Raw genomic sequence first — 16,963 nt, 5'->3', positions numbered from 1 at the left:
GTTTCAGAGATGTCATGTTTGAAATGTCTATGGGACAGTCCAGGAGAGACATTCAGTATGAAATCGTATGTAAGAAGTTTAGAGCTAGCAGTGAGCCCTCCAACTGAGAAACCTCCAAGAGCTCTCCAGGGTGACGGTCAAGGAAGCCAGAAAAACAAACCAACCAAAAAAAAGCTGAAAGTTGTCTGAACATGGACTCCAGGTTAAAAATACCTGGAAGGGGCCGGGGATATAGCTCAGAGGCACAGCACCAGCCCGGCAAGTGCAAGGTCCTGAGTTTGATTCCCAGTACAAAGAAAAACCCAAGCAAAGATATTTTATATTATCATTAGAATCAGTGTTTTTCAAACACCTCTTCCTATTCATCTAATAAAGTCTTTCCGTAGTGAGTGCAGTGTTACATTTTATTGCAGATAGCAGGAAAGCTGGTCCTGGCCTCAGGATTGATTCCGTTGTAATACAGATTCACAGGTATCCTAGGCTGCCTCGTTAAATTTAGAATAAAAAGGGAGAATTAGCTGTTCTTGGTTTTTGTTCCTTAAAATTTATAAAAAGAGTCTGAAGTTCTCTTTTTCCAATTTCTTGATTTTGTATCTTTACATGTTCGGCTGCTTTTCATAAAGCTATATTCCAGGCTCTGTTTGGGAGGCCTTGTGATGCATTAACAGCGACAAAGAAACTCAACCTGTGTCTCCGGATAAGGGTGTTAGGTGTCTGTTGAGAGAAACTACCTGGTAGATTTCGCTGGAGTGGATGACTGTCACCACAAATAATTATACACAAGGACATACTAAAACATTGATACAAATGGGTAAAAACTCTCTAAATAAAAAAGTGATTTTCTCCTTCCTAGAATAAGGAAGTCAATGACGGCAAAGAATGTGTAATCCAATGAACTTGCTGATTTTCAGCCATGTCTTATTACTTAAAACATTGTTTCCCTGTTCAGTTTTAAATTTTAAAGGAATACTTTCTCACTTCCTCTCTTCTAGTGGGAGCTTTTACTTGTGATATTCATTTTTAAAAATTTAGGATGTGTTTTGCTTTCTATGTTCACTTACTTATGAACAAGGTGACACAACACAGGAGAAAGGGCACTAGATTGAAATGCAAATATCTGGGATCCAATTCTACTTTAGACAACAGCTGTGTGACTTGGAGCAAGTATCTATATCTCTCTGATTTTCCAGGTTAGAAAATGAGGACAATACTTCCCCTGACCTGCTGAATTTGCTGCAAGGATAGAATCGAAGGAGGTGAGATATATGCACAGCATTTTTGTCTTTCAAAGATTGATCATCTATCTATCTATCTATCATCTGTCTATCATCTATCTACACACATACATATTTTCCCCTCATGATTAAATAAAGAAACTGATGCTCAGATAAGTCTTGAGTAAATACACAGCCTCGTTCCAGAGCAAGGATTCCAGACACTGTGAACTCCTTGCATTTCCCCTGCAGTGGAATACCCGAGCATTTGTGGTATGGTGATGAGGTACTGGGATTAGCTGCTTGCAAGTAATGTATGAGGGTAGAACGTGAAGTACTGCCTACATTCCAAGGAACCAGCTCCATTACGACCACTTTAGGAAGAGGAATATCTCAAACACCTATAGGGATTTTTGTTTTCCGGAGCATTATTTACAAATTGGGGCCAGAGCTGGGTCATTTGACACACTACGGGAGCCATGAAGGACCAGGAGGAAAAGGAAACCCTAAGTTCTGCCTGTTCAGGAATGAATTTTGGATATAAAATGTATTACAGTTTTTGCTCTGCTCTGTGGTGTGAGTTGTGAGCTTCCTTTGCACTCTCACGGGAAACCCTTATTACCTTCTCTCTCCCGTTTTTTCTTGCTTTTCAGAGACGTGCTCTGAAGGTCTGAGCTAGCAGCAAGGCTGCCCTCTGGAGGACCGCTCAACAAGAGCCGCAGGAGGATTAACAGGAAGAGCTCGGAGCAGAACTCCCTAAATATGTGCGATTGTTTTATTGTAAGCAGCCAACTCCTGAGTTCGACAGGGAACAACTAACAATTTAGCTTCCCAGGGGAGGCAGGAGTGGCTGTGTTATGGTATATGATCTTTTCACTCCTTAGGACAGTTACAATATCTATGTAAAGAACATGGGTAAAAAAGCGTTGCACCGAACGCTCTGTTTCCATCATTAAACTTTATTTTAACTCTACTCTTTTTCCCAAAATGTATTTCACCCACTTTAGACCTGACCTGGCAAAACATCATTCACGCTTCTTCTACCACAGCAATACGTGCCTTTCTTTGATCAGAAAACACATGCAATTATGCAGTCAGTCACTTTAAAAGTAAGTAAATAATATTGTTTAGTCTTTGAATTTTTGTGAAATAACCTTTAATTCCTTTTTTGGTTAACTACTCCTTGATCCAGAGTATTCAGCCTTATCCACCTCATACTCAGAATTGGTGTTTGCTATTACCTTTCTATTCTTGGTTAAAAGAAAAATCTTTGGCCCGATATATTTCCTTGTGTACAAGCCTTATACATGTCTTATACATGTCATTAAAAACATGATGACATAACACAATACTTCCTTTATATTATGCCTACAACCTAAAAATGTAGGTAGATTTTTGTTTTTCATAGACTCTAAACTTTAGAGGGACTGGACTTAGAGGATACAGATTGGGGAAAAACTAATTAGCCTGAAGTGCAAGTACTATCCTATAAAACAAGGAATAGCCCTCTCCAAGTGCCAGCATGCCCTCACCGGGAGATACTGCCGTCCTCTACTGAGGTGACAGGGACTCGCAGACATATGTGAAGAGAATCCAACTTCTTAATCTGCGAGGGTTGAACGAGGGTGCTTACTGTGCACAATGTACTCTCTGGATGATCAGTAGTGAGTGATGTAGGGCATTATCCAGTCTACTGAAGCTGATCATTCCATCATAGGGTTATGGTGCTGGTTCACTTCTCAGGGCAAGCAAATATGCCAAGTGCTATATCTACCATCACTACTACACTAATCAGAAACTCAAAATAATGAACTGTCTGCTTTTAAAACATCCAATAGGCTTCTACTTTGTGCTATTAAGCCACTCAAAGAAGAGTTAAAGGAAGTAATCATTTTATGCTGTAAGATTAAAATAGTTAAGGATAATACTTTAGGTTTCTTGATAACTAAGAAAGATTACTAAGTGCAAGTCGGCTTTGATGGAAATTCTTGGATGATTTCTAGGCCAGGGGAAAGAGTTCTGTAATCAATTATGAGTGATCACAGTGGATGTGAGAGGAATGCTCACAGCACATATTTGTAATTTGTCATATTTAAAATTTCTCTAATTTTTTTGTAATTATGAATAATTTTAATTATAGTTAAAATTAATCAGTGTGATATCTATAATATTATAAGATATGTTTTAGAGAAATTTTATTTTCTTCCTAAACATGTGGCTTGACGATGCAAATAAAGTTATGAAGGAATAACTAGACTCTAAAGAGAGAGGGAAGGAGTGAAAGAGAGAGATTTATATTCTTAATTTAATTGCTATGGTTTGGAGAGCATAATGCCCCAGGAACAAAGGGCATTCTTCTTAATCTATGATCCATGACTCCTCTTCTATTAAAAAAAACCTTTGTTCATAGTGCACATTTTCATTGATTCTTATCATATCACCATTGTCGCTGAAGTTTTAAAAGTAATTACTCCTATGTTTTTTTTAAACATTATTTAAAATACAGGATGAGTTGAAGAGCTCTGATTGACTAAACTCTTTCTAGATCTCCAAGGATTTGGAAAGCTAATGATTTTTGATATTACAAGAAATATTTCTCAGATTCTTCAAAGCCTGAAATTATATGAACTTTTCTTGCAATTGAAATAAATACTTGATTAGACCCAAGATCTTGATATTGAACACTATGTCAAGTATTCAGTGCTGTGACTTGGTAAATTTATAGTTCCACTGATGCCATAGCAGATAGTGATGATAGATATACAAAGACTAATAAACAATGTATGTGAGTAGTTATACTATGAAAATATGGAATCAGCCAGCTCAAAATCTGAGATGTAGAAGCAGATTTGATGGCTAGAATGAAAAGAATGAGTGTTTTGAAACTAAACTAAATATATTCACTATTGCAAAACTCAGCATTGGCATTTCGCTTATCGTGCCTTATTTAGGAATAGTTACTTTTCATTGTGAGACTGGTGAACTAAGAACATCAGTTAGCTAACTAGTGAGTGAGATGAAAATACCATTGCTCTTATTTATTGTAATTTGATTGCTGGCCACATACCATACCTCAGAACCATTTCTGATATATCCTATTCCTCTTAGAATTTATAATCTGCTTTAACCAATCCACTTAGGTTTGCTGAAGATAAAATCAAGGCTTCAAAACTCAAAAAAATGGATGTTTAGTAAAAGACCATACTAGCATAAGTAATAAGTCAGAGTTTACTAAAAATGCCTATCAAGGTATGAGGGATTTTTAAAATAAAAACTTCTCAAAATGTTTTTGAAACATGTAATAAACCTTGTGAATTATGTTCGATTGTGAGAAGAAAATCTAAAAGTTTCCAGAGATTCCCTTATAATTTAAAAATATATATAAATTCAGAGATCACTTTGGTGTTGGATTTTTTTAACTGAAAGAATACAGAAAATGTGACTTCAGAAGTCTAACCATGAACCAAAGTCCAGGAAAAAAACTACATTAATTTCTGAACCCCAAGTCTAACTTTTATTTTTACTGATATATTAAAATAGCAAGTTGAATCATATCCAAATTGTAGGTGTTTGTCCCTGTCGTCTTCAAATTAAAATGATATTTTATTTTGGTCCCTATATGACACCACTGAGAATGTAGTTATACATGCTAGGGGCTGGGGATTTAGCTCAGCGGCAGAAGCGCCTGCCTGGCATGCGCAAGGTCGTGAGTTCGGTTCCCGGGACCGGAGAAAAACATGCTAGATAGAGTTGGCCATAATGTAATTTTTCTGGTGTCTAATCACTTACACACTTGCTAAGAAGTAGTAGCAAACTCATACTGGTATGCATTTTCATATTGCTTTTCTATTTGCAAAATACTTCTTTTTTCCAACTGACTTAATCCTGAAAAATCTGTATGAAACTGTACAGAGAATACCTTATTTTATGCAGTTAGAAGTTAGGACTACAGGTTGTCGAGTGATTTGACCAAGACCCCAAATATACTATGGGCACTGGTGGGAGAACGTACATAGGTGAAGTGTCCCGTTCCCATGCCAGTGCATCTTATTCCTCTCATCTTTCGTATCTCCCGTGAGCTGAGAATGCCCCGCTGCAAATATTGCAGGTTTTCAGCTAGTGAAACACAGTGCTGGGGGTAAATATTCTAATCCTCACAGTGGCCACATATATGTGAAGTTATCTTGTGGCATTTTTAATTTTGTGAGCATTATGTGCTTGCTTTTTATATTCTTCTCCATTTGTTTCATAGGCAACTATGGACAGCTCAACCTCAAAACCTAATTTATCACTTGGCAACTACTTACTGAGTGTTTACTGTTTTCCTGGTTCTATTTTTTTTTACTTTTATTAGTCCATGTTTGCAGTCCATACCGACTACCTTCGCTGTAGGGGATAGGTACACAGCACATTTCAGTTCCTTGCTTTTGTTGACATCAAGGGTGTAGTATAAACAGTGAACAAAGCAGACACAATTCTCAACCTTCTTGTTTGTGTAGGGAGATGGATATACAGTAAAGACAAAAGCATAAATATGCAGTAAGTTAAAAAGTAGTGAGTGCTTTAGGTGGGAAAAGGCAGAGAAGTTGTGTCAGGAGTATGGGGTGTAGGCAGAATTTGAATGAAGGAGGAGAACTGGGAGGAGAACTTGGGAATGGAGCTTAAAACAAACAGGGTGCTGTTGGGAGGTGGTGGAACTTTAGTAGTCAGGGTGAAGGGGAAGGAAAAGAGGTCATTAACGGGCTGCCCTAGAAAGGGACATTAGGACCCGAACCACTGAGACCCATTTTCCCTGTCACGTGCTTCTACCATGGTGCACTGCACCCTCTAGAGCCAAAACCTCTGAAACCATGAAACAAAATATTCTTTCCTTCTTAAAGCTGATTTTCCAAAGTGTTTTGTCACAGTGAAGGAATGCTGACTAATACAGACAGGAAGTGGCAAAAAGCAAACAACACGCCAGCATGACACAAAATAAACGGCGTGGCAATAAAGGGAGGATGAGACTGACTGAAGCCCTGTGGATAATTTTAAGAACTTTGGCCATTGTCTAAGTGTAAAGCCTAGGAATAAAAGTTGAGAAGAAAACAATCTTTTTCTAGTCAATGGCTGGATGGACATATTTTTAGTATAAGTTTAAAATTCTCAGATAATATTATGTTACTGCTCTTCCACATTTCCTAATTTAAATGGGAAGAATGGACAAGACAGTATAAACCCAACCTCCTTAAATGCTAAATTATAATTTACTAGTGACTCTACATATGATAAAGTATTATAGGAATTTTAAATTTGAAAAGAAAAGCATGTTTCAGTTAAAACTGGTATTAGGTATGCTGATTTAATATGTTTAATATGTTGATTTAAAAGGGTCTGAAAATGGAAGCCAAGTCATATGACTTGAATCTACATGCAGAAATATATGTGATTCTGACAAAATCACAACAGTATCTAAACACAGATCCTCTGATCTCTTCTGCCTCTGTCCAAGGATTATCATGAAGATCAAGGGAGACGGTGCATATACCAGTATGATTCACAGTAAAATATACAGTGCTGTAAATAGTACTGAAAGGGAAATTAAAAATTTAAATAAAGCCTGCCAAGAATGCCTGCCAAAACCAGATGGACATGTCCACAAAAGCCTGATAATGGGACATTTCTTCCTTTTTATAACCCATGCTTATTTAACTGATGGCCTTGCGATGTAATTTGAGGTGTTTAAACTCCCCTAGCAACCCATCATGTCACTCAATCCTCCAATCACAATGCACCAGATCTGCCTTTGAACCTCCCCGCTTGTCCTCCCTATAAAAGTCCCACAACCCCACTGAGCAGGGCTCTAACTCCTTGGGACAGAGATCCCAGTCAGGCCCATCAGTGTAATAATCTGCCTTCTAAACCTTCTCAGTGCCATTTCTTCTGCAACATTTCTTGGTTCCCCGACCAGGAAGACTGTGCTAACTACTTAGGTCACTAGCTCAGGCCTGGTGCCCAAAGCAAGTGGGGACCTCTCTAGGCTTCTAGATGGGAAAGCACACCCTCCAGACTTCCTTGGAGCCCCCTTGGGGGCTGGAACAGAGGCTGCTGCTTGGTACCAGCATCCCTTATCAGACTCAAAAGAAGGGAAAAGACACAGGCGGGTTGGGTCTTCTGACAAGGTAAGATCCAGGGGGGCACCCCAATCAGTCCTGCTTAGTTCTGAGCAGAAGAGAGCCTGATCACCTCTCATTAGCTGAAGCCACCCACAGGGGAATGCTGTTGGAATGTTTAACTTCTGAGTGCCTATGAATCATTGTGTGAATGTTTGTCATGGAGGGCAAAATCAGTAGGCCATTCTGTCTATGCTCCACAGCATAAGGCCCCTCTGGGACCTCAGAGCCATGGACTTTGATGGGTTCCAAACTCTGGTTCCATGGACTCATCTAATAAGGACAAAATGGAGAAACTATCGATACGTCTCCATAGTCCAGACAGTCCCAATGTTGCTGAGGCAAAACCCAGGTGGGCATCTGAGTGTCTCTCTCTGAAAGGCACACCCCCTTTGTCTGTTGTGTAACCTTTCAAGGGTGCACCACATATACCCTAGGGAGATAGAAAGGGTGCAAGTTAGAGGAAATCTATGGTTCTTGATTGTATGCTGAAACACTTGAAAAGAGAATTCCCTGATCACTCTGGAGTAAAAATGAAACCTTAGAGGCTCTGAACCTATTGTGAAGCTGACTGGCTGAACCTGTACCCAGACTGACCACCCGAGGGAAGTCTCAATGTCAAGACCATTCAGCAAGTCTGAAAGGGGATAATAGACCCCAAGACTGGCCTCCCTGATCTGTTCCCTTATATTTATTCTTGGCTTAACCTGTGTCAAAACCTGCCGCCTTGGCTCTGCACCTGTGCTCTGGATGACAAAAGGGACCATCTTGGTCATCAAAACACATCCCTGAGACCACTTGAGACACTCCCAGGCCTGCTACAAGCCCTGGAAAAGCTTTATTCAGTCCCACTTGAAGACCCAAGTCCAGTCTGCCTCCTCCTTACATACACAGACCCCAAGCTCCCTAGCCAGCCTCTACACCCCCGCAGCTGAGCCAGACAGCACCTCCACGGTCGTCAGGGGCTCCCACCTTTCCACATTTGTAGTGTAGAAGCCAGGGCTGCCGCCAGTGTGGTCAGGGACACGACCACCACAGCTGGAACTGCTGCTGCCCCCCGCCTGCTCTCAGGATCCATAGCAACCCTGATGTGACCATCATCAAGCACATCTCAGAACCCAATCTAAGTTCTCCTGCTCCAGCTGCACCCTCTAATAGCCCCTCAGCTCCATCAGTTATTCCCGATTCCGCTGGACCCATGCTGCCTACCCAATCCTCTGCTCCAAATTTCTCCCATTGTCTGGAGGCCTGCGTCTGCCACCGTTCCCACCCACCACCCAGCCTACACCTCCTCCAGCCCAGCAGAAGCCTCTGGTCACTATTCCAAACTCCACAGCTCCACTGCCAACAACCACTGCAACAGCTCCTGGACCTCAGATTGATTCCTGCCTCATAAGGAATCAACATGGAAGAAACACTGACAGCCCTATCAGCCATCACCTCCATTCTGCCACTCAGCTCAAACCTCCAGTTCATCTCCTGGTGCCATTCATGTCTACCCCAGAGCCCAGGGAGGTGCACCCAACCAACTGCCTTTGATGTATTATCAGCTATTTGGTTCCACTGACCTCCTGAATTGGAAGCAGCACAACCTGTCCTACTCAGAGAAGCCCTAAGTGGTGAGTGACCTGCTTACATCCACCTTCCAGATCCACCCACCGGCATGGGGTGACTGTCAGCAGCGCCTTTTGACCCTGTTGAACACCGAAGAGCGCTGCCACATTCATGCTTGGGTGAACACAGTTCTACTCTGAGCACATCCAAACTGGGACTGAAACACGGAGGAAGGCCAGGAGGCCTTAGAGCAGCACCGCACCCTGCTCTCAAGAGGGCTCAGAGAAGGAGGCAAGAAGCCAACAAGCTGTCTAAGATTATAGAAATTATTCAAGAACCCAGTGAAAGTCCAGCCAAACTTTATGAGAGACTCTGGGCTGCCCAGCAGGGCTATACACCCTTTGACCCAGAGATGCCTCAAAATCAGCAGATGGTCAATGCTGCCTTTGTTGTCCAGTCTGCCTCCGACATTAGAAAAGAATCCAAAAGGTTGATGGCTTTGCTGGCATGAACCCTACTGTTACTTCAGATTGCTCAAAAGGTTTTCGTGAACTGAGAGAAAAAAAGAACAGCGACATGAGGCAGATCACAGAACTCAGCAGAAAGCTGTTCTCCTGGCTGCAGTGTCAGGAAAGCCTATTCTTGAAATATCCTGCCAAGGCAATCCCACCATGGCAACTGATACAAGGGGTCCCACAAGCCTCACAACCTAAAACTAGGAGCAGACCTTATGTCCTGGGGGCTGACCAATGTGCTTGCTGCAGACAATTTGAACACAGAAAGGATAAGTGCTCTTTCTGTCTGTGGGATAAAAAGAAACCCAATTGTCTGGGTTTACCCCAGCCTGAGTCTCTTCTCCCTCTTTTTGATGACAAAGGATAGGACAGACCAGGCTCCATTAGACTAGGCACCCAGGAGCTCACAGTGATTGCCAAGATCGGGGGAAAACCTATGACTTTCATTATGGGCAGTGGAGCTGAACATTCAGTTGTAACTCAGCCTGTCACTCCTCTGACTTCCTGGTGAGTCCAAGTTCTCGGCACCGCAGGTATTCCCTCTGAAAAGAAATTCTGCCAGGGCAGGTCCTGTGAGAATGGTGGGCATTTTATCAAACATGAATTCTTATACATGCTTGAGTGCCCTATTCCTCTTCTGGGACATGACCTCCTCTCAAAGCTGGGAGCAACCATTTCTTTTGCTCCAAATCAGCCAGCTTCCTTCACGCTTGGGCCCACTGCTCCAAACTTGATATTGACTCAGACTGTACTCTGAGAAGAATGGTGGCTGTACCAGCCTGAAGTGCCTGGCAGTCATTGCTGAAGTTCCAGAGGTAGGGGTGGAGAACTCACCTCCAGGGCTTGCAATCAGTCATGCCCCTTTGGTGATTGAGCTCTGTCCCACCACAATCCCTGTTGCTGTTAAACAATGCTCTACATCAAGAGAAGCCCGACTTGGCATCCAGCCCCACACCTCCCACCTGAGGCAGTTCTGAATCCTGGTAGACTGCCAATCGCCTTGGAGCCCTCCTCTCCTCCTGGTGAAAAAGACAAATGGGGACACTGTTGGCTCTTGAACAGCTGTGTCACTCGGTATCAGGGACTATTTTGTGGAAATCCCCAACCTACTGTGCAGCTGGTTATACTTCTAAACCCAGCCACCTTCCTGCCCACTGAGCATGGTTCCCCAGACCCTGACTATCTCACTTTGACCAATGAGCTCTTTGCTAGCCAGCCAGATCTGCAACTGGAATGCTTGTCTAACACTGAGTACACCCTGTTCACAGATGGAAGTAGCTCAGTCAAGGACGGAAAACACCAAGCCAGCTATGTAGTCATCACTCTGGAAGAGGTGCTGCTACCCAGGCTTCTTCCCCCAAACTGGTCTGCTCAATGGGTTGAATGGTGGGCCTTAATACAAACTCTCAACTGGATGAAAGGGAAAAAGGTAAACATCTGCTCTAACTCAAGGTATGCTTTTGTCACTGTTCATGTCCACAGAATGCTGTACAAGGAACATGGACTTCTCACAGCAGAAGGAAAATAAATTTAAAACAAGGATGAGATTTCTCAGTTCCTGACAGTTTGGAAACCTAAGAAGGTCACCATTATCCACTGTAAAGGGCACCAAAAATAAAAGACACTGTCACTATTGGCAATCACAAAGCAGATGAAGCCACCAAGTTGGCAGCAGAGAGTTTCACCTGGTGAACAAATGATTTAAAATAAAACTTGGAAGCTGAACATGAAATTCCCCCTAAAACTGTCCTCAGTCTCTGCAACAGGCCCTTCTGCTACTCCAAGGAATAAATTAAATGGGCACAGCAGGAAGGGGCCTATAAACGCCAAAACAGTGCTTGGATTTTACTGAATGATTGGACAATAATTCCACAGAATTTGGTATATGACTGGGTAAAATGCCATCATGGCATCACACATGGAGGGAAAATGTCTATGAACCAGCTTCTAAGCCACTACTGTTACATTCCAAAATTAGCCTCGATCTGTGCCTCTGTAGGTCAGAGATGTCAAACCTGTGCCAAGACTGAACCTCCATCAGGGCCTCAACTCCCACCTGCTATCCAACATGGTGGTCTTTCCCCTTTTGAAGACTTACGAAGAGATTTGACAGAAATCAAGCCATGGAGAGGCTAAAAATATCTCCTGGTGCTTGTCAGTATTTATTCTGGGTGGCTGGGGGTGTTCCCCCTAGAAAAAAAAGAAAGCCACTGAATTCTATAGAGTATTACTAAGAAAAATTATCCCTAGATATGGGGTTCACCTAATTATAGCCAGTGACAATGGACCTGCATTTATGGCAAAAGTAACTCAGAAGCTGACAAAAAAATAAAAAATCAGGTGGAACTTACATATAGCATACAGGCCACAAAGCTCCAGTAAAGTTGAAAAAAATAAATAGTACTTTAAAGTCAATATTAACTAAGTATCACCAAGAAACTCAGGTACCATGGGTAGATTTGCTTCCCATGGCCCTCCTCAAGTCTGAGGCTCACCAGGATCGATGGGATATACACACTTTGAAGTTTGGTATGGGAGACCCCCCGCCCCCATAATTAGGAGACTCCAGGGAGACGTATGTCAGCTAGATAACATATCTATGCAGGAACAACTTACATAGTTAGGAAAAACCTTTTCTCAAATATACAAGAATATAGCTGAAAGGCCAGTCATTCCCATGTGGACCCCCCAAAACCTTCAACCCAGAGGACCTAGTGTGGGTAAAAGCTTGAAAAAAGGAGCCCCTACAATCCACCTGGAGGGGCTCCTATATAATTATTTTGACTACTTCCACAGCGATAAAGGTTTCTGAGATTCAGCGGAGGATCCATCATTCTTGGATCAAGAAAGCTCTTCTGCACAACTGCTGGAAAGCCTACCTGGGTGAGTCAGCTCCCCTGAAGACCACCCTGAGGAGATGATGCTTGTGGGTCTAGTCACTGCTGAAACCGGACAGACAGTGTACACCAGAGCATCTGCCCTGGTTAATTCATGTTCTGATATGCAGTTTGGTCTCTAGTCCCCTTTCTCTCGTTAAGAGCAGTATTCACCGGAGGGTTCTGGGCTGTGTCCCCAGAGGATTGGGAAGTCCCTCATAAGGTCACTTTCATTCTCCTTTACATTGGTGTATGTGTTGGGCTGTGTATTCTGAGCTGCCTTTCTTCGGGTTAAAATGACTGCCATTCTACCCTGTACCTGTTGCTGCTCAGGATACTTAGCTCCCATGCTTGCCAAGAGGACCGAGGACACTGAGAAATCCAACTTTACGGTGCTGACCCCACAGTGATTTTCAGCCAGATGGGACCCCTCCCAGCTTAAAGCGTATCTTTATTTTGATGCATGTCCAATTCAAGCCAACAACCCAGGTTGGGATACTCATGCCTATTTCACAGGATGCAAAGGTTTAAAATGGGAACAAGAATATCAAGCCAACAACCAATATGTCTCTCTTGAATGGTACCAAGAAAAGGTCTACGCAAAAGTAAAACTTATGTCCAGTTCTTCCCTAGATGGGACTGTGCCATAGACCTGGGTGTCTCCAAATGGCCCCCTAACTCAGCTCCCATATGATCCAAACAGCCCACAGGGATCCTATAATCCCACAGAGTGTTCTATTAAGGACCCCACCCACCAGGATGGCCATCTGGCTGCTGGATGAGTGTCTGGGTAGATGGGATAGAGGTTAGACCCATTTGCTATCCTGAAAATGATAAGTCTGGGTCCCTGCACCCCACATCCAGTCCCTACCCTGAAGCCACCTCTGTTTCCATTGATCCTGCACCCATGACTAATTACACAAGGCCCCAAGTGCTTGACCTCTTGTGCTTATTAACAGCACCCATTAGGTCCTCCAGGCAGCAGATCCTGTATTGGGGAATGATTGTTGGCTCTGTGTATCCCTCACTGTCCTCTCAGACCATGTTTTAGGCTTGACCCTAAATGGCACTGACCTTAACTCTACTTGTATAGCTGGTTCCCTACTACAGACTCATCCAACAGAGGTATGGGGAAGTGCCACGTGCCTCCTGGGTTCCTCTACGAGACCAAATTTCTCAGCTGACTTTCTGGGCATTCTGACTGCTACCTCAGGCTCCCTGATGGCCTCTCATGGAACTTTCTTTATTTGCTCTGGTAGGGTCCATCGAGTGTTTTTGAGCACAAAAATGAGTCTCTGTGCATTTGTTTACCTTGCATCTGACTTTTCTGTTTACTCAGGCCAACAAGGGCCTATGCATACTCACTAGTACCCCCAGAAATGAGATCCAGTAATACTCTTGGTATCGGCAGGCATGGCTACAGCAGAAAGTGTGGTTCTCAGCGCCACTGACCTAGGCCAACAGCAGTACTTAGTTGGGCATGCAAATAGAGGGTGACTTTACAGCTGTTCAGGAAGCTCTTGACATATTATATGACCAAATTTATGCCTTAGCTGTGGTGGTCCTCCAAAAGCACAGAGCTCTAGACCTCCTCATTGCCCAACAAAGGGGCACTTGCTTGTTCTTAGAGGAAGACTGTTTCTACTATGCTAATAAGTCTGGTGTTGTTAGAGAAACTGCCCATCAGTGGTGAGAATGGATAAACCAGTGGGATTGACACAGGCAAACAGGCTTCTACTGGTGGAGCTCCCTGGGAAACTGGGAGCTATGGCTTAGAGCTCTACTAGGACCACTAACAGGCCTCCTCCTTATACTCTTAATAGGACCTTGCTTATGAAATTAGCTCACCTCCTTCATTAAAAAATAAATAAACATTATGAGCCTCCAAATGACCCTCAGGTCTCATACCTCCTATACAACCTTAAATACTAACATCTCTGAAGATGATTTTTCTGATTAACTAAAAGAAGGGGAAATTAAAAGGAAATTCAAATTTTAAATAAATTTTAAGCCAAGAGGATTGTCAAAATTAGATGGACATGTCTGAAAAACCTGATCACGGGACATTTCTTCCTTTGTGTAACCCATGCTTGTTTAACTGATGGTCTTGAAATGTAATTTGAGATATTGAAGCTTCCTTAGCAGCCCGTGATGTCACACAACCCTCCAGTCGCAATGCACCAAATCTGCCTTTGTACCTCCCCACTTGCCCTCTCTATAAAGGTCTCAAAACCCCACTAGGAGGGGCTCTGACCCTTTGGGAGAGAGATCCTAATCAGGCCCACCAGTGTAACCAACCGCATTCTGAATCTTCTCAGTGCGTTTCTTCCTGTGTTTCGTCTGTTTTTCTGTAACAGTAGTAGTGATATTGTATTAGTCAGTTTTCCTGTTGCTGGACAAAGGACCTGACAATCACAACTTAAAGAAGGAAAGTTTTAATTTAGTTCATGATCAGGGGGATTTAGTCCATGGCTGGCTGGCTCCAAGGTGGAAACATCATAGCAGAAGGGCACGGGGGAGCAAAGCTGCTTCGTTCTTGACAACCAGGGAGCAGGAGAGGAGAACAGTGTCAGAGAGGAAAGGGCCAAGGACCATATATAGTATCCAAGTCCATACCTCAATGACCTATGCAGACATGTGCAGGAGCATATTCTACTAATATCCTAGGCATGTCTTAATCCAATGAAGTTGACATACTAGGATTTATGGTCACAGGTACAATTCAGAAATCACAAATTTCAAGAAACTTCATTTACATTAATAAATTGAAGTTATTGGAATTGTTCATTATTAAATTAAAATGTTCCCCAGAATCTCTAGAATTTTATCCAATCTTATTTTCCTCTTTTCTTACTCAACAACATATTTGCTCTAAATGCTATACTCATATATCTAGGAGATAACTGAATACTTCCCTAAGTATATAGACTGCAAAACTAATGTTTACTGGACTCCCATTCCTTTCTCCCCCATGTTGTCCCTCTCTTTTCAAAGAGAATCATCATTTTCACAGATTCTCAAGTTAAAACTCTACCAGTCTTCACGTCCTCTTCCTTATACCTCATATGGTCCATCCTTGGAAGGGCACTGATTGTAGAGTCAATGCTGATCTTGCCTTTACCACTTACTAGCCATGAGATCTTAACATTTAACCTTTCTGTACTTCAGTTTCTTTATCTATAGAATAGATATTAAATATACTATTCCACAAGGTGCTACTGAGAATAGAAGACACAGCACACATACTTTAGAGCATTTGTGGGCTGCATGCTATCTGTTTTCTATTGTGGTTATCATTAAAAATCTTACACATTCAACCTCAGGTTGATATATTGGCTCTGATCTTACTCATTGCCCACAACCACATGCAACTACAGGCCCCTGTCATTGTTTACCTAAATGATACTTCTCCTATCTTCTTTTACCATTTCAAAGTGGCCAATTAACCTGTTTGTCTCCTCTTCTTGACAATGGTCTCATTTGTGTATCTTCAGAGCCTAGTAATGGCTTTGGTGCATGGTAGCTGTCCAATAGATATTTGTTGGAGGGAAGGAGAGAAGAAAAGTGGAAAATGGGAAAAAAGGAGCAAAGAGGGAGGGAGGAAAGGAGGAGTGTTGGGGGCAGCTTTCTTCATGCCAGGTTGGAGTGCTCTGGAAGAAAGATGTGCAACTGCTATGGTAACATAAATCACTGTGGATTCTCATCAATCCGTAGGATTGCTAAATTCAACTGGAAATAAAAAGGAGTGCTCATGTCGGCAGTACATATACTAAGAAATAAAGACCTTATTGATTGTATACATGATTAACATGTAACCATATACAAAGGTAAGTTGTGGGTTTCCCAACCTGACCTGATCATTCATCTTCTCTACCTGTAACATTGCTTTCCTTCTTCAAAGCAATCTAAAATATGCAATTCTCTTTTAAAACATATGAAGTATTGGCTCACTGCTATTATTTAGCAAAATTAAAGCCAATCTCTGAGACAGGAAGCTCAAATTTAAGAGGCCAATAGCCAGATCAGACTTTTTCCATGTGACACACATTTTGCTAAATATTTGTACATCACATTTGAGCACATATACAATGTATAATAGACCATACAATGGCAAGTTTAATATACTATAAAGGGAAAGCTGGAGTTTTGGAGTCTATTTATCAGGATCTAGGGAGTGACATCTACTAGTTGTGAGAGTGTAACTCATATAATATATTTCTGAGTTTCCTTGTATTGAAAACAGTACTACTATTGACCTTATTGCATGCAGCATACAGATTAAACAGTGAATAAGAAAGCATAGCACATACCATACTGGATGTCTAAAGTGCCTAAAAATGGTCAGCAAGAGATACCATATTTAGTGTTAGCCGTGGAGTGTCATGGTATCCAGACTTTCCACAAATCTGTCATGGTATCCAGACTTTCCGCAAATCTGAGATCTACTTTCAGCTCATATTTTAAAAATTGAGATATTTTCCCATCAATTTGTTGTTCCCAACAACAAACCAACTTGTTAGGTTTTTGGCACAAGCAAAAACAGAACAAAGTAATCCAATGATATGCTGTATACAGGAAACACATTTTATTCCAAAGGAAATCCATAGACTGAAATTCAAAGAATGGAAAACAATTCTCCATGCAACAAGAAC

General features: G+C 42.0%; 1 long non-coding RNA gene across 4 annotated transcripts in view; it reads left to right on the top strand.

Annotated features, from left to right (window-relative positions):
• The window catches only part of LOC102008204, a 44,818-nt gene extending 42,500 nt beyond the window's left edge, over positions 1 to 2,318 (top strand). For 3 of the 4 annotated variants that reach the window (XR_001232851.1, XR_259971.2, XR_259970.2), the window contains 2 exons: positions 1,191 to 1,256; positions 1,868 to 2,206. This is a non-coding gene — a long non-coding RNA (uncharacterized LOC102008204). The other variant, XR_001232850.1, reaches the window with a different exon arrangement.
• Positions 2,319 to 16,963: the final 14,645 nt, after the last annotated feature.

The sequence above is a fragment of the Chinchilla lanigera genome, unplaced genomic scaffold, assembly GCF_000276665.1.
Source record: "Chinchilla lanigera isolate Chin_1 unplaced genomic scaffold, ChiLan1.0 scaffold00011, whole genome shotgun sequence".
Taxonomy (NCBI): Eukaryota; Metazoa; Chordata; class Mammalia; order Rodentia; family Chinchillidae; genus Chinchilla; species Chinchilla lanigera.
Note: the sequence above shows the minus strand (reverse complement) of the source record. Positions and strands in the feature narration are given on the sequence as shown.